Source organism: Sapajus apella, unplaced genomic scaffold (genome assembly GCF_009761245.1).
Source record: "Sapajus apella isolate SASKATOON/1434 unplaced genomic scaffold, GSC_monkey_1.0 scaffold110, whole genome shotgun sequence".
NCBI classification, from domain to species: Eukaryota; Metazoa; Chordata; class Mammalia; order Primates; family Cebidae; genus Sapajus; species Sapajus apella.
The window spans coordinates 5,654,984-5,672,816 of record NW_022437050.1 but is presented as its reverse complement, the minus strand read 5'-3'; the positions used below and the strand labels follow the sequence as shown (position 1 = coordinate 5,672,816).

Genomic DNA, 17,833 nt, shown 5'->3' with positions numbered 1-17,833 from the left:
ATAAAATTAAAAAAAAAAAAATTAGCTGGGCATGGTTCGTGTGCCTGTGGTCCCAGCTACTCGGGAGGCTGAGGCAGGAGGATGGCTTGAGCCCAGGAGTTGGAGGTTGCAGGGAGCCAAGATCACATCACTGCACTCCAGCCTGGGCCACAGAGCAATACCCTGTCTCAAAAGACAGAAACGATGAAGGGGTTGGTTTATAGGCAGACCCCAGGTCAGGACACCTGGCTACTCCCGCCCCAGACCGGCGGACCTAGGAATGAGGGTTGGTCCTGGGAGGCTTCTCTCCATGCTGTGGCCCCCAGACCTGCCTTGGGAACCCTGGTCACAGAAGCCTTTCAGGGAGTGAGCTGGAGCCTGGACCGCTGTGTTGGTGATGTGTCCGGGGTGGGGGTGGGGGAGTGTGCAAGGGTGTGGGTATGTGCCGGGGTGGGGGTGTTCACAGGCAAGCATGTGCGTGCCCCTCCCCTGCAGCCGTTGGTGGTATCTTCCCCCCACTCCTTCGTCACCTTCTGCCCATTGCCTGTCCACGTGAGACTGCCCAGAGATAGCAGAACTCCCCATGTTTTTAAGGCGAGGCCTTTCCCTGGCCCCGGGGGTCTCGCCGTATCTCATGACCAGGTGCTAAATGACCCTACGTGCATCACCTGCCTTTCGATGACCAACCCGCCCCCGTCCCTGTCCCTGTCCCGCTGACTTGCCACGTGGCATCTCATGTGATGCCTGCTCCCGACTTCGGTGTTCACTGTAGCAAACTGCATTCTGGATGGGAATTTTCATGTACATGTGTGGCATGTGGAAAATTTCAAATAAAATGGACTTGATTTAGAAAGCAAGGCAGCTGTGTGGTCCTTCCAGCAGAGACACTTTGACCGATTACCTACAACCCTTTCCTTGGACCCGAGGCTGGGGGCTTTGTTCACTTCAGGTGGTGAGGGGTGGGTTTTCTGAAACAGGTGTGTGGATGGAGACACAAGACCCAAAGCGGGGTAGCAGACCCTCCCCATGGGGCATCAGGAGGTGACGGCTGAGACAGCCTTGGGCTGGAGAGGCCAAAGGTGAGGGAGGAGGCTGCACAGGTCAGGATCGGCTTGACAGGGAGCAGCAGAGGGGCACTGGCGTGGTTGTGTGGGCTGTGCATTGCAAGAATTTCCCTGTGGTCTGGTGGCTGGCTGAAGGCAGGCAGGCCTGAGTCAGCTTAGGCATTCCCTCAGGGCCTCAGCATTGTTCATTTTATTTTATTATTTTTTGAGATGGTGTCTCTCTCTGTTGCCAGGCTGGAGTGCAGTGGCGTGATCTTGACTCACTGCAACCTCTACCTCCTGGATTCAAGCAGTTCTCCTGCCTCAGCCTCCTGAGTAGCTGGGATTACAGGCAACCACCACCATGCCCTGCTAATATTTAAAATATTTTTAGTAGGGACAGGGTGTCGCCATATTGGCCAGGCTGGTCTCCAACTCCTGACAGGTGGTCCACCTGCCTCGGCCTCCCAAAGCTCTGGGATTACAGGGTGAGCCACCGCGCCCAGCCCATCTTAACTGTTTTAAAGTGCATAGTTTGCCAGCAGAGGGTTTTTTTTTTTTTGCGGGGGTGGGGCGAGGAAAGTAAAGTGCATAGTTCAGGTTGGGGGCGGTGGCTTATGCCTGTAATCCCAGCTCTTTGGGAAATTGAGGCAGAAACATCACTGTGCCCAGGAGTTTGAGACCTTGTCTCTACAAAAAGTACAAAAATTAGCCAGGCATGGTGATACATGCTTGTCTGTGGTCCCAGCTACTTGGGAGGCTGAGGCAGAAGGATCCTTGAGCCTGGGATGGGAGGTCAGCGTTGCAGTGAGCCGTGATGGCACCACTGCACTCCAGCCTGGGTGACAGCAAGACGCTGTCTCAAAAAAAAAAAAATGAAGTACACTGTTCAGTGGTGGCATTAATCACATCTCAGTGTTGTGTGGCCATCACCATCATCCGCCTCTAGAACTTTCTCATCTTTCCCAACTGAAACTCTGTCCCCATTCAACGTTCCCTTCCCATCCCCCTCCCTCTGCTTCAGGCATCCACCATTCTACTTCCTGTCTCTTTGAGTTTGACTCCTGGGTGCCCCACAGAAGTGGAATCAGGGCCAGGCGCAGTGGCTCATGCCTATAATCCCAGCCTGATATCCTTTTCTACCTTAAATGATCCGATGTCATTACAGCAGATCACCTGAGGTCAGGAGTTCAAGACCAGCCTGGCCAACATGGTGAAATGCTGTCTCTACAAAAAGTACAAAAATTAGCCAGGTGTGGTTGCAGGTACTTGTAGTCCCAGCTGCTTAGGAGGCTAAGGCAGGAAAATCCCTTGAACCTGGAAGGTGGAGCCTGCAGTGAGCCAATATGCGCCACTGCCCTTCAGCAGCCTGGGCAACAGCGAGACTTCAAAAAAAAAAAAAAAAAGTGGAACCTCAGGGCATGGTGGCTCATGCCTATAATCCCAGCACTTTAGGAGGCCGAGGTGGGTAGATAACCTCAGGTTGGGAGTTTGAGACCAGCCTGACCAACATGGAGAAACCCTGTCTCTACAAAAAATACAAAATTAGGCTGGGTGCAGTGGCTCATGCCTGTAATCCCAGCACTTTGAGAGGCCGAGGCGGGTGGTGGATCATGAGGTCAGGAGTTTGAGACCAGCCTGGCCAATATGGTGAAATCCCGTTTCTCTACTAAAATTACAAAAACTAGCCAGGTGTGATCGTGGGCGCCTGTAATCCCAGCTACTTGGGAGGCTGAGGCACGAGAATTGCTTTAACCCAGGAGGAGGAGGTTACAGTGAGCCAAGATCGCACCACTGCACTCCAGCCTGGGCAACAAGAGCGAGACTGTCTCAAAAAAAAAAAAAAAAAAGGGGGGAGTCTGCAGTGTGTGCGCTCCTGAGGCTGGTGTAATTGCAGTGTCAGTTTGGGGTAGAGACCTCCTTTACCTGTCCTGGACTCTGGGGAGAGGCTCGGACCTGAGTGTGGCAGGAGGTTGGAGGAGGAACCAGGGCCTGGATGGGGCAGGGCTGCTGCAGAACAGAGTGGCCAGGATGGGCCCCTCACAGGAGCCGGGGACTTGACATTCCCTCCTGGCTTGGTCCTTGAGGTGTTTCCCCAACAAATGGCGATGCAGGGCTGGGAGCCTCCTGTCCTGCCCAATGTTGTCTGAGCTATCACCATCATCTGCAGCTTGACACGTATCCACGCCCCGCCCCCACCGCCCCGCTGCCGCCATGACATCTCCTGTCTGGCTGGGGGAAAACCGGGGAGCCAGTGCTAGGGATTTGGGCAGTGGGTGGGAGCTGATCCTCTGTGCTGCTGACACCAACGGCCGCAGCAGGGGAGAGAGGATGGGAATGCGTGCAGGTGCAAGGAAGCCCAGCAGCCCTTCCTTCAGAGGTGCACTTGAGACTGTCATTACAGCGATGGGCAAGCAGGGAGAGGAGGTGCAAGTCTGAGAAATAGCCAGAAACATTCTGTCTTGTATATAACAAGGCACTTCCAAGTTCAGGGTGCAGAACGGCCACTGTGAGTGCTTATGGCTTCTCCGGGGCAGGTATTTACACAGGGGGCAGCACTACGACTTGTCTGTCACACAGTGTCTGGAGCCTCCGCCTCGGTGACTCAGCAGCTGGGGACTAAAGTATTTTTTTTTTTTTTTTTTGAGACGGAGTTTCGCTCTTGTTACCCAGGCTGGAGTGCAATGGCGCGATCTCGGCTCACCGCAACCTCCGCCTCCTGGGTTCAGGCAATTCTCCTGCCTCAGCCTCCTGAGTAGCTGGGACTACAGGCATGCATCACCATGCCCAGCTAATGTTTTGTATTTTTAGTAGAGACAGGGTTTCACCATGTTGACCAGGATGGTCTCTATCTCTTGACCTTGTGATCCACCCGCCTCGGCCTCCCAAAGTGCTGGGATTACAGGCGTGAGCCACCGCGCCCGGCCCGGGGACTAAAGTCTTTACAGATGTGAGTCACCGAGTCCAGCCGTAACTCACATTCTTACACACATTCTTCATACACAGTCACTCAGACATGTCCACACAGATGCAGACACACATACAATCCCCACTGCTCACATACACTTTCCTATGTCTAATCACACCCACACACTACCACACTCTCACTAAATTCACACACACACATTCACACACCAAAACAAAGGGACTAATTAATTTTTTTCTGATGGCAATTCTGATGTTGACCTGAACCTCAGTGGGGGCCTGTGGCTGGAACACCTCCATGTGGCCTCATGTGGCCTCTCCATGGGTCCTCTCCATGTGGCCTTTCCATGTGGGCTCTCCATGTGGGCTCTCTGTGGCCCTTCTATGTAACCTATCCACGTGGCCTTTTCATATGGTCTCTCCATGTGGTCTAAGTGGCCTCTCCATGTGGCCTCTCCACCAAGGATAGTTAAGCTTCCTCACCGAATGGCAGCTGGGTCCCAAGAGCAAATGTGTACAGAAAACCAGGACAGGCCCTGGCTTTGGCCGTCACATAGCATCACTTCCACACCCTGTTGACCAAGGCAGTTCCAGAAGCTGCCACATTCGAGGGATGGGGCACAGACCCCTCTACATGTTAGGATGCGTGTTGAGCTGTCATTGCAGAAGACCTCTTGGGGTGGGAGGTCATGTTGTGGCCATTTTTAGAAAGGGCATCACAGTGAACTACCATGCCAGCCTTTTTCTTTTTTGTGATATGTAGTCTTGCTCTGTTGCCCAGGCTGGAGTACAGTGGCAAAATCTCAGCTCAGCTCACCGCAACCTCTCTCTCCCAGGTTCAAGTGATTCACCTATCTCAGCCTCCCGAGTAGCTGGGATTACAGACGCACTCCACCATGCCCAGCTACTTTTTGTATTTTTAAGCGAGACAAGGTTTTACCATGATGGCCGGGCTGGTCTCAAACTCCTGACCTCAGGTGATCCACCCGCCTTGGCCTCCCAAAATGCTGGGGTGACAGGCATGAGCCAGCGCTTGTAAATTTAAATTGATATAAATTCTGTTGAACAGTCATCCCCCACAAGCCCCCGAGTATGCTTTTGTGTACAGAGATGGGGGTGACCTCCAGCTGGCTGCGTCTGGGATTAAGGATCTGGGTCTTAGCTGCAATCTTTGTTACTCCCTGGAGTCCCAGGCTCCGGGCTCCTGCCTCCTGCATAGCCCTTGGCTGGGTCGTGGCACGGTGGTGCTGTGACCGGCTGTGGATGCAGAGTAATGATCCCCAGAGATGTCCATGCCCTGGTCCCCAGATCCCATGACTGTGGGTTCCATGACAGAGAGGAATGGAAGTTGCTGATCAGCTGACCTTGGGATGTGGAGTCTCTGGGATTATCCTGGTGGCTCAACGGAGGGAGGAGAGGAAGAGCTGAGAGCTGGTGGGGGAGAAACATGGGCAGTTGCTGGAAGAAGAACCGTCGGACCGCCAGCCGAGGAGTGCAGGCGGGTTCTAGAAGCTGGCAAAGGCCAGGAAAGGGGATCTTCCTCCAGCACCTCCAGGAGGAGCCCGGCTGGCCTGCACTTGACCTGAGCCCAGGGAGACCAGTCTCTGGACTTCTGACCTCCAGGACTATAAGAGGTTTAATCTGCATTTCTTTTTTTTTTTTTTTTTTTTTTGAGACGGAGTTTCGCTCTTGTTACCCAGGCTGGAGTGCAATGGCGCGATCTCGGCTCACCGCAACCTCTGCCTCCTGGGTTCAGGCAATTCTCCTGCCTCAGCCTCCTGAGTAGCTGGGATTACAGGCACACGCCACCATGCCCAGCTGATTTTTTGTAGTTTTAGTAGAGACGGGGTTTCACCATGTTGACCAGGATGGTCTCGATCTCTTGACCTCGTGATCCACCCACCTCGGCCTCCCAAAGTGCTGGGATTACAGGCTTGAGCCACCGCGCCCGGCCAAATCTGCATTTCTTTAAGGCACTGTGTGGTAATTAACACCATTTCTTCCAGATGGAAGGGTTTCTGGTGACCTCTTCTTTTTTTTTCTTTCTTTCTTTTTTTTTTTAAGATGGGGTTTCACCATGATGGCCAGGCTGGTCTTGAACTCCTGACCTCAGGTGATCCACTCACCTCAGCCTCCCAAAGTGCTAGGATTACGGGTGTGAGCCACAGCGCCTGGCCTTTTTTTTCTTTTTTTAATTCTCTGGTGTCTTTTCCCAGATTTGTTTTTTAAAAATGGATTCAGGAGCCGGGCGCGGTGGCTCAAGCCTGTAATCCCAGCACTTTGGGAGGCCGAGGCGGGTGGATCACGAGGTCAAGAGATCGAGACCATCCTGGTCAACACGGTGAAACCCCGTCTCTACTAAAACTACAAAAAATGAGCTGGGCATGGTGGCACGTGCCTGTAATCCCAGCTACTCAGGAGGCTGAGGCAGGAGAATTGCCTGAACCCAGGAGGCGGAGGTTGCGGTGAGCCGAGATCGCGCCATTGCACTCCAGCCTGGGTAACAAGAGCGAAACTCCACCCCAAAAAAAAAAAAAAAAAAATGGATTCAGGAGAGCCAGGTGTAGTAGCTCATGCCTATACTCCCAGTACTTTGGGAGGCTGAGGTGGGCAGATCACCTGAGGTCAGGAGTTCAAGACCAGCCTGGCCAACGTGGTGAAACCTTGTCTCTAGTAAAAATAGAAAAATTTGTTGGGTGTGGTGGTGGGCGGCTATAATCCCAGCTATTTGGGAGGCTGAGGCAGGAGAATCACTTGAACCTGGGAGGCAGAGGTTGCAGTGAGCCGAGATCCCACCACTGCACTCCAGAGTGGGCGACAGAGTGAGACTCTGTCTCATAACAACAACAACAGAAATTTCAGGAGGTACCTGTGCAGCTTTGTACATGGGTGTACTGCATAATCTAGGGTTTGGGCTTCCAGTGAACTCATCACCCCAATAGTGAACATGGTCCCCAGTAGGTATTTTTCCCACCCTTGTTCCCCTCCGTCCCTCTCTCCCCCTTTTTCCAGATTTTTTTTTTTTGAGACACAGTCTTGTTCTGTCACCCAGGCTGGAGTGCAGTGGCGCGGGGTGGGAGGATTTGAGTCCAGGAGTTCAAAGCTGCAGTGAGCTATGACTGAGCCACTGCACTCTAGCCTAGGCTACAGAGTGAGACTCCGTCTCAATCAATCAGTCAATCATTCCGCTTTGGGAGGCCAAGGTGGATGGATCACTTGAGTGATCCATCAGGAATTCCAGACTAGCCTGGCCAACATGGTGGAATCCCATCTCGATTAAAAATATAAAAATTAGTTGGGTATGGTTGTGCACAACTGTACTCCCAGCTACTCGGGAGGCTGAGGCAAGAGAATTGCTGGAACCAGGGAGGCAGAGGTTGCAGTGAGCTGAGACTGCGCCACTGCACTGCAGCCTGGGCGAAAGAGCATGACCATCTCAAAAACAAAATCAATAAAATCATATCTATCATAGATCTACTACAACAACAAAAAATAAAAAATTATTCCCAGTCTATTGATCCCAAAGACAAGTTGTAGAACAGTAGATAAGATATGATCTTTTATTTTGATTGTAAGAAAGTTCTTTATTATTATTATTTTTTGAGAAGTTTTGCTCTTGTCGCCCAGGCTGGAGTGCAATGGCATGATCTCAGCTCACTGCAACCTCCACCTCCCAGGTCCAATTGATTCTCCTGCTTCAGCCTCCTGAGTAGCTGGGATTACAGGTGGGTGCCACCACACCTGGCTAATTTTTTTTTTTTTTCAGACACAGTCTTGCTCTTGTTGCCCAGACTGGAGTGCAATGGTCAATCTCGGCTTACCGCAACCTCTGCTTCCTTTATTCAAGCGATTCTCCTGCCTCAGACTACTGAGTAGCTGGGATTACAGGCGGCCACCACCATGGCCAGCTAATTTTTTGTATTTTTAGTAGAGACGGGTTTCACTATGTTGGTCAGGCTGGTCTCAAACTCCTGACCTCAAGCGATCCACCTGCCTCAGCCTCCCAAAGTGCTGGGATTACAAGCATGAGCCACTGTGCCCAGCCTAATTTTTGTATTTGTAGTAAAGATAGGGTTTCACCATGTTTGCTAGGCTGGTCTCAAACTCTTGATCTGTGGTGATTTGCCTGCCTCAGCCTCCCAAAGTGCTGGGATTAGAGGTGTGAGGCACTGCGCCGTGACCTCAGGTGATTCACCTGCCGTAGCCTCCCAAAGTGTTGGGATTAGAGGTGTGAGGCAGTGCGCCGTGACCTCAGGTAATTCACCTGCCGCAGCCTCCCAAAGTGCTGAGATTAGAGGTGTGAGCCACTGCGCTGTGACCTCAGGTGATTCACCTGCCTCAGCCTCCCAAAGTGCTGGGATTAGAGGTGTGAGGCACTGCGCCGTGACCTCAGGTGATTCACCTGCCACAGCCTCCCAAAGTGTTGGGATTAGAGGTGTGAGGCAGTGCGCCTGGTCAAGCAGTTGGTATTTGGCAGAGCTTGGGCCTGGAACTGGAGGGCTTCCCACAGTCTGGTTCCACTGGCTGTCCCTCAGTATGCTGTTTGGCATGGTTTGTGCTTCCTACAAATTGATAGCTGGACCCAGGGGTTTGATCACACTCAGGCACCACCGTTCATTTTAAACAGTTACATTCTTTAAATCTTCCTGCTGATTTTGTTGTAGATTTCAGTTTTGGACTAGGAAAGCACTGGCAGGATTCAACATTGAAAAAGTATTGGGCCGGGCGTGGTGGCTCACGCCTGTACTCCCAGCACTTTGGGAGGCCAAGGTGAGTGGATCACCTGAGGTCAGCAGTTCGAGACCAGCGTGGCCAACATGGGGAAGCTCCGTCTCTAATAAAAATATAAAATTAGCCTGGTGTGGTAGCGGACACCTGTAATCCCAGCTACTCGGGAGACTGAAGCAGGGAGAATTGCTTGAACCCAGGAGCAGAGGCTGCAGTGAGCTGAGATGGTGCCATTGCACTCCAGCCTGGGTGACAGCAAAACTGTCTCAGAAAAAAAAAAAAGAAAAGAGCAAGAAAATGAGAAAGTATTAAAGGACATGCAGCAAGCTTCTTTCCTCCTGCTGATCCTCACCCCTCACCCAGGCCTCCTGCCTCCTAGGTAACTGCTACAGTAGTTTCTTATGTGTCTTTCCAGTGATTTATTTATTTATTTATTTATTTATTTTTGAGACGGATCTTGCTCTGTCTCCCAGGCTGGAGTGCAGTGGCACCATCCACAGCTCACTGCAGCCTCGATCTCCTTGGCTCAGGGAATCCTCCTGTCTCAGGCTCCCGCGTAGCTGGGACTATAGGCATGCACCACCATACCCAGCTAATTTTTCTGTTCTTTCATAGAGATGGGGTCTCATGGGTAGTTTTTCTTTTAACATCCAAACAAATGTGAGTATATATTCCGTGCTCCTACCCACTTTTTTTTTTAACCATCTTAGTCTTTTTTTTTTTTTTTTTTTGGAGGTGGAGTCTCGCACTGTTGCTCAGCCTGGAGTGCAGTGGTGCAATCTCAGCTCACTGCAATCTCCACCTCCTGGGTTCAAGCAATTCTCCAGCCTCAGCCTCCCGAGTAGCTGGGACTACAGGCGTGCGCCACCATGCCCAGCTAATTTTTTTGTATTGTTTAGTAGAGACGGGGTTTCACCATGTTGGCCAGAATGGTCTCAATCTCCTGACCTCGTGATCTGCCTGCCTTGGCCTCCCAAAGTGCTGGGATTACAGGCATGAGCCACCACGCTTGGCCCTTTTTTTTTTTTTTTGAGGCAAAGTTTTGCTCTGTCGCCTGGGCTGGAGTGCAGTGGTGCCATCTTGGCTCACTGCAACCTCTGCCTCCTGGATTCAAGCAATTCTTTTGCCTCAGCCTCCCAAGTAGCTGGGATTACAGGCATATGCCACCATGCCTAATTTTTGTATTTTTATTTTATTTTATTCTATTTTATTTTTGAGACAAGGTCTTGCTCTGTTGCCCAGGCTGGAGTGCAGTGGCATGATCTCGGCTCACTGCAATCTCTGCCTCCCAGGTTCAAGCAATTCTGCCTTAGCCTCCCAAGTAGATGGGATTATATGTGAATGCCACCATGCCTGACTAATTTTTGTATTTTTAGTAGAGATGGGTTTCACATGTTGGTCAGGCTGGTCTCGAACTCCTGACCTCAAGTGATCTGCCTGCCTTGATCTCCCAAAGTGCTGGAATTACAGGCCTGAGCCACTGTACCTAGCCAGTCATTAAAAAATATACAGTTCAGAGTTTGTGAAGCACATTCATATTGTGCAATCATCACCACCATCCATTCCAAAACTTATTTCTGTTTTGAGACAGGGTCTCGCCCTGTCACCCAGGCTGGAGTGCAGTGGCACAATCATGATACACTGCAGCCTCGACATCCTGGCTCAAGCAATCCTCCTGCCTCAGCCTCCCATGTGCTGGGACTACAGGCACATGCCACCTTGCCCATCTAATTTTAAATATTTTGTGGAGATGGGGTCTCACTATGTTGCCCAGGCTGATCTGGAGGTCCTAGCCTCAAGTGATCCTCCTGTCTTGACCTCCCAAAGCGGTAGAGTTACAGACCAGAGCCACCACAGCCGGCCCCCACGTCCACATTATTAGGTGGACATGTTTTCAAGTCTCTTGGATATATACTGGAAGTAACACTGCTAAGTCATGCGGTAATGTTTTCAGGAAATGCCAACCTGTTTTCTCCAGCAGCTGCACCGTTTTACATTCCCACCAGCAGTATTTGAGGGTTCCAATATCTCCACATCCTTGCCAACACTTGCTATTTTCTGTCTGTTTGATTACAGGCATGTTAGTAGGTGTGAGGTGGTATCTCATGATACTTCTGATTTGCATTTCTCTGATGGTTAATAAGGTTGGGCTTCTTTGCATCTGCTTATTGACCATTTGTATATCTTTTTTTTTTTTCTTTTGAGACAGTCTTGCTCCATTGCCCAGGCTGAAGTGCAGTGGCATGATCTTGGCTCACTGCAACCCCACCTCTCAGGTTCAAGTGATTCTCCTGCCTCATCCTCCCACGTAGCTGGGACTACAGGCAGGAGCCACCGTGCCTGGCTAATTTTTTTTGTCTTTTTAATAGAGACGGGGTTTCACAGTGTTAGCTAGTGTGTGGTCTCAAACTCCTGACCTCATGATCCACCTGCCTTGGCCTCCCAAAGTGCTGGGATTACAGGTGTGAGCCACCGCGCCCGGACTTTAAATTTTTTTTTTTTAAGACAGAGTCTTGCTCTGTCACCCAGGCTGCAGTGCAGTGGCATGATCGATCTCAGCTCACTGCAAACTCCACCTCATGCCCGGCTAATTTTAGTAGAGATGGGGCTTCACCATGTTGGCCAGGCTGGTCTTGAACTTCTGACCTCAGGTAATCCGCCTGCCTCAGCCTCCTAATGTGCTGGGATTACAGGAGTGAACCACTGCACCCAGCAGATTTTGTTTATTTTTAGAGACAGAGTCTTGCTCTGTTGCCTAGGCTGGAGTGTAGTGGCACGATTGTAGCTCACTGCAGCCTTGACCTCCTGGGTGTAAGCAATCCTCCTACCTCAGCCTCCCTCGTAGCTGGGACTACAGGCACTCACCACCACACCGGGTAATTTAAATTTTTTTGTAGGGATGGGGTCTTGCAATTAGATTGGTGCAAAAGTAAATGTGGTTCTTCCCATTACTTTTTTTTTTTTTTTGAGATGGAGTCTTGCTCTGTCACCCAGGCTGGAGTGCAGTGGCGCAATCCTGGCTTACTGCAAACTCTCCTTCCCGGGTTCAAGCAATTCTCCTGCCTCAGCCTCCTGAGTAGCTGGAATTACAGGCATGTGCCACCATGCCCGGCTAATTTATGTATTTTTAGTAGAGACGGGGTTTCACAGTGTTGGTCAGGCTGGTCTTGAACTCGATCTCAGGTGATCCCCCCACCTGCCTCAGCCTCCCAAAGTGCTGGGATTACAGGCATGAGCCACCGCACCCAGGCTGCCATTACTTTTAATGGTAAGAACCACAATTACTTTTGTATCAACCGAATATGTTGCCCGGGCTGATCTGGAACTCCTAGGCTCAAGCGATCCTCTGGCCTCAGCCTGCCAAAGTGCTGGGATTACAGTATGAGGCACCGTGCCTGGCCCTTTAAGGAGAAAATGTGGCCAGGCACAATGGCTCACGCCTGTAATCCCAGCACTTTGGGAGGCCAAGGCGGGCGGATCACAAGGTTAGAAGTATAAGACCAGCCTGGCCAAGATGGTGAAACCCTGTCTCTACTAAAAATACAAAAATTAGCCAGGTGTGGTGACGCACGCCCATAATCCCCAGCTACTTGGGAGGCTGAGGGAGGAGAATTGCTTGAACTTGGAAGGCAGAGGTTGCAGTGAGCCGAGATTGCGCCACTGCACTCCAGCCTGGCCCATAGAGTGAGACTCTGTCTAAAAAAAAAAAATAATAATAGAGGGAGGAAATGCAATCGATTAAGGGAATGAAGGGGAATGCCCAGCGCAGTGCCCAGCACATAGTAGGTGCTCGATAAATGTGAACTCCTTCCCTTGTTATTCCCTGGCCTACCCCTGAGCTGCTGGGGTGGGCTCAGGCCCGGCTGTGTTTTCGGCCACCCGCCACCCCGGGAGTGCCGGCCTGGAACTCTTCCCGGATGGGTCGGGCACAAGGAGAAAGGCTGGCAGGGACCGAATGCAGAAGGCGATTTATGGCGCAAACACAGCACTTACGTGTGAAAGGAAAAGATTTCCTTTGAACAAACGAGACTCTCAGCCCTGTTTCCCAGTAGCACGATTACTTGAGAACCATGCAGCTTCCACAAAACAAAACACATGGTGAGGGATGAAGGGAGATGAGAGAGCCCTTGCAGCCGATGGAACAAGTGCTTCGGCGCTGCAGGGGGTGGCAGTTTGCAGATAGCGAGGCCCAGCTTGGGTTGGAGGCCCGGGTGCAGGTCCCAAGCGTCTGCCGTCAGATTAGGGTTGAGGCCAGGTGCAGTGGCTCACGCCTATAACTGCAGGGCTTTGGGAGGCCGAGGTGGGCAGATCGCTTGAGGTCAGGAGTTCGAGACCAGCCTGACCAACACAGTGATACCCCGTCTCTACTAAAAATACAAAGATTAGCCGGGTGTCATGGCGAACACCTGTAATCCCAGCTGCTTGGGAGACTGAGGCATGAGAATCCCGGAGGCAGAGGTTTCAGTGGGCTGAGATTGTGCCACTGTACTACAGCCTGGGTGACAGTGCGAGACCCTGTCTCAAGAAAAAAAAAGACTGGGCGCAGTGGCTCTTGCCTGTACTCCCAGTACTTTGGGAAGCCGAGGCGGATCACCTGAGGTCAGGAGTTTGAGACCAGCCTGGCCAACATGGTGAAACCCCATCTCTACTAAAAATACAAAAATTAGCTAGGCATGGTGGTGAGCACCCGTAATCTCAGCTATTCAAGAGGCTGAGGCAGGAGAATTGCTGGAACCCAGGAGGTAGAGGTTGCAGTGAGCCGAGATTGAGCCATTGCTTTCCAGCCTGGGTGATGAGCAAAACTCTGTCTCAAAAAAAAAAAAAGAAAAAAAAAAAAAGAAAAAAATGTAGCTGAGCATGGTGGCACACACTTGTATTCGCAGCTACTCGGGAGGCTGAGGTGGGAGGACTGATTGCGCGCCGGGAGGTTGAAGCTGCACTAAGCTATGATCACTGTCACCACTGCATTCCACTCTGGGTGACAGAGTGAAAACCTGTCTTAAAAAAACAACAACAAAAAAACAGGGTTATAACTGGAGACATTACCTAAGGGAGGGAAGGAAGGGGCGTGGGACAGCAGGCTCGTGGTACCCCTGTGTCTTCAGCTATTGGCCTTTATATTTGCAGAGTATTTTGTGATTATATTAAATTTTACAATGTCTAACAATTAATAGAAGCCCATTTCCCTCCGTGTCAGGCACTGTTTTTTTTTTGCTTTTTGGAGACTGAGTCTCACTCACTCTGTTGCCCAGGCTGAAATGCAATCTGCAACCTCTACCTCCTAGGTTCAAACAATTCTCCTGCATCAGCTCCCAAGTAGATGGGACTATAGGCAGGCACCATCACACTTGCCTTGTTTTTCGTAGAGACGGGGTCTCACCACGTTGCCCAGGCTGATCTTGAACTCCTGGCCTCAGGCAATCCTTCTGCCTCAGCCTCCCAAAGTGTTGGGATTATGGGCATGAGCCACTATGCCTGGCCAAAAAGCTGCACGTTTCATCAGGGGACTGCTCTATCCTTGTGTCAATTATTATTTCTTTATTTTAATTTTATTTTATTATTATTTTTTGAGACGGAGTCTTGCTCTGTTACCCAGGCTGGATTGCAATGGTGTGATTTCGGCTCACTGCAAACTCCACCTCCCAGGTTCAAGCAATTCTCCTGCCTCGGCCTCCTGAGTAGATGGGATTACAGGCACATGCCACCATGCCTGGCTAATTTTTTGTATTTTAGGAAAGACAGGGTTTCACCGTGTTGCCCAGGCTGGTGGAGAACTCCGGAGGTCAGGCAATCTGCCCGCCTCGGCCTCCCAAAGTGCTGGGATTACAGGCATGAGCTACTGTGCCCAGCCTTATTTTTATTTTTGGGGGACAGAGTCTCATTCTGCTGCCAAGGCTGGAGTACGATGACGTGATCTCAGCTCACTGCAGCCTCCGCCTCCCGGGTTCAGGTGATTCTCCTGCCTCAGCCTCCCGAGTAGCTGGGACTACAGGTGCACGCCACAACACCTGGCTGATTTTGTGTTTGTACTAGAGACCGGGTTTTACCACATCGGCCAGGCTGGTCTCAAACTCTTGACCTCGTGATCCGCCTGCCTCGGCCTCCCAAAATGTAGGGATTACAGGCGTGAGCCACTATACCTGGCCAGAAACCTCTCTATATGGAGCAAGGCCTTGGGGGGGTCATTTTATTGGGGAGCAGTGGGGACCCCGTCTCCCTGCCAGTTTGCTGCTCTGTTGCCCAGAAACAACTGACTGTCCCTCATCAGCTCTGAGACAAACTTCAGCCAATCTTGAAACAGCCCCACCTGTTTTTCAGTTTGTGGTTTAGGGTTTTGGGTTTGTGCTTTTTTTTTTTTGGGAAGTGAAATGAACAACTCTCCTCTGGAAGGGAAAGATAAGGCTTGAATCTGCCGGAGCGATGTCTGCTGGAAAGAAATATTTTTTAACTTGTGGGCAGTTCTCCAGCTGGGCTGTTCGAGTGAGGAAGCTGGCAGCGCTCTCACTGAGAGAATTGGACGGGGGCTGCATCGTGGCAGGGCCTCCTCTCCCCGGCGAGGCGGGCTGTGGGCCCAGGCCAGCCAGGCGCAGCGACAGGGATGGCCTTCTGCCACAACGTGGCCTGGAGATCTGGTGAACTGGGAGGCCTGGACCCATTCCCCAAGCCAGACACCTCCTCCCTCCAAAACACACACTCCCTGCTGATGGGGGCCATTTGGGGCATTATGGGCCTTTGCTATCCAAAAGCTGCATTTCCTGGGCCTTCCATTGCTTTTTAAAATACAGCTTGATCCTCCCTGACAATGCAGAGTCATTCTCTGGCTTGCTACCACATGGATACTGTCATGTCTGGCTTCGGAGGTGGCCTCAATGCTCCACTGAGTTTCTGTAGGAACTCACCCCCACCGCCTGTTGCAGGATGTATTTGGTAGCAAATTAAAAAAAAAAAAAAAAAAAAGCTCAAAACAGCTTAACAATAAAGGGAATAAAGGGAAAATATACAGTGGTAGGGTAGGCTTCAGATCAGGATTGATCCAGCAGCGGACATCTCTACGGATTCAGTTTAGGATAGCTACCAGTCAACTGGGCTGCGGGATTCCTCGTTTATTCCTACTACTGAACCAATCGCTCTGATCAGGGGAATAAGAACACCTTGATTTCTGTGGCACCCACACCACATAGCTGCCACAGAATGGGACAGATTGAATTTTGTGGCACTCATAGAGTCCCTCCAATCCCTTTGTAAAATGCAGTGTAGTGACTCCTGTGGAACTGACCTGAGCTGAGCTCATTTGAGCTGTCCTCTAACCATCACCCACAAGTCTGTGTGTTCTTAGAGGGGACGGCCCTAGGCTGTGCACTGTGGCTCACGCCTATAATCCTAGCACTTCAGGAGGCCAAGGCAAGTGGATCACTTGAGGTCAGGAGTTTGAGACCAGCCTGGCCAACATGGTGAAATGCCATCTCTATTAAAAACACAAAAATTGAGCCGGGCGCGGTGGCTCAAGCCTGTAATCCCAGCACTTTGGGAGGCTGAGGCGGGTGGATCACGAGGTCAAGAGATCAAGACCATCCTGGTCAACATGGTGAAACCCTGTCTCTACTAAAAATACAAAACATTAGCTGGGCATGGTGGCGCGTGCCTGTAATCCCAGCTACTCAGGAGGTTGAGGCAGAAGAATTGCCTGAACCCAGGAGGCGGAGGTTGCGGTGAGCCGAGATCACGCCATTGCACTCCAGCCTGGTTAACAAGAGTGAAACTCCATCTCAAAAAAAAAAACCCACAGAAATTAGCTGGGTGTGGTGGTGCACACCTGTAATCCCAGCTACTCGGGAGGCTGAGGCGGGAGAATCGCTTGAACCAGGCAAATGGAGATTGCAATGAGTTGAGATCGCACCACTGCATTCCAGCCTGAATGACAGAGTGAGACTATCACAAACAAAGGGGACAGCCCTGTCCTGTTCTAAGTCCCAGCACCCAGGACCATCCCTTCCCATCTCCCAGCCTTCCTTCTCTGTCCTCTGCTCCTGGCCGTGTCAGCCTCCTTTCCATGCCTTAGGTGCTCTGAGCTTGGCCCGCCCCAGGGCCTTTGCATAGGTTGCTCCCTCTGCCTGGAGCACCCCTCCCACCACCTGGCTGCGTCTGCTGCTTCTGCTTATTCTTCTGGACTCAGAGAATCTGCCCCCAGGCTCGGCTTCCCTGCTGTTGGGGCCTCCCAGGCCATGCCTGCCCCCACTTCCCAGGGTTTGTAATTGACTGCATGCGACAAGGGATTTGTGTGTGAGCTCATCATGATGAGTTTTGAGATCCCCCGTGGTTTGTCCTCCAACTGATTCAAGCTGCCCCCGAGCTCGCTGCCTTGGGAAGGGGTGAGGTGGAAACTGAGGGGTTGCTGGCTTTGCCTACTGAGAGCCCAGGGCAGGCTGACTTGTGATGGAGAGCACTGTCCCAAGAGAGCAGGTGCCATGGGCCTGGGGGACCAGAGATGGGAGCAGGCAGTGGGTTCCTGAGCCTCGGGGAGGACAGCAGTGGAGACTCGGCTGCTTTTAGGTCCCATGATGACGTTAGGTGGGAGGAGGAGTTGCAAATTTCAGTGGGGTGATTGGGCCAGTGCAGAACAGAGATTGAGTTCTTCAGGAGGTGGATGCTGAGGACTGCGGAGGGCAAAGGGGTTCTCGGGGGCTTGAGGGAGGAGTGACACTGGGGAAGGGGCACAGAGACAGTGAAATGCAACAGGGAGTTGTTAGACTGCAATGCCAGAGCCAGCACAGCCCATGAGAGTCCTGCATGGGGCAGATGGCCAGATCTCGACTGGGCATTGGCTGAGGCCACCTGGAGAAGAGTGTGACCTTGCTGAAGGACCAGACTCTCCTGGCACCATGGAAGTGGTAACCAGCCTGGGTGACATAGTGAGACCCCGTGTCTACAATGATCAGTGTGTGTGTGCGTACGTGTGTGAGTGTGTGGTGGGGGTGGAGGGGAGGCGCCTTCTAGGGACATCCAGAAAGCTCTGCTTCCCACTTCCCTGAATTTACTGCCTGGGTTTGAGGCCCACCCTGCTGGGGACGTGGATGGTCAGTAATCCCTAAGGATGGGCATGCAAACCCCAGAATGGGAGCACATTCTCACCCAGGGGATGGCACGTCCTGCGGGGAACC

At 51.7% G+C, this 17,833-nt stretch overlaps 1 long non-coding RNA gene across 1 annotated transcript; it reads left to right on the top strand.

Moving 5' to 3' along the window:
* The first annotated feature begins 3,494 nt into the window (after positions 1–3,494).
* Positions 3,495–10,907, top strand: LOC116537455. The gene is made up of 3 exons (XR_004263131.1): positions 3,495–3,508; positions 8,803–8,808; positions 10,630–10,907. It is a non-coding gene; the product is annotated as an uncharacterized LOC116537455 (long non-coding RNA).
* Positions 10,908–17,833: the final 6,926 nt, after the last annotated feature.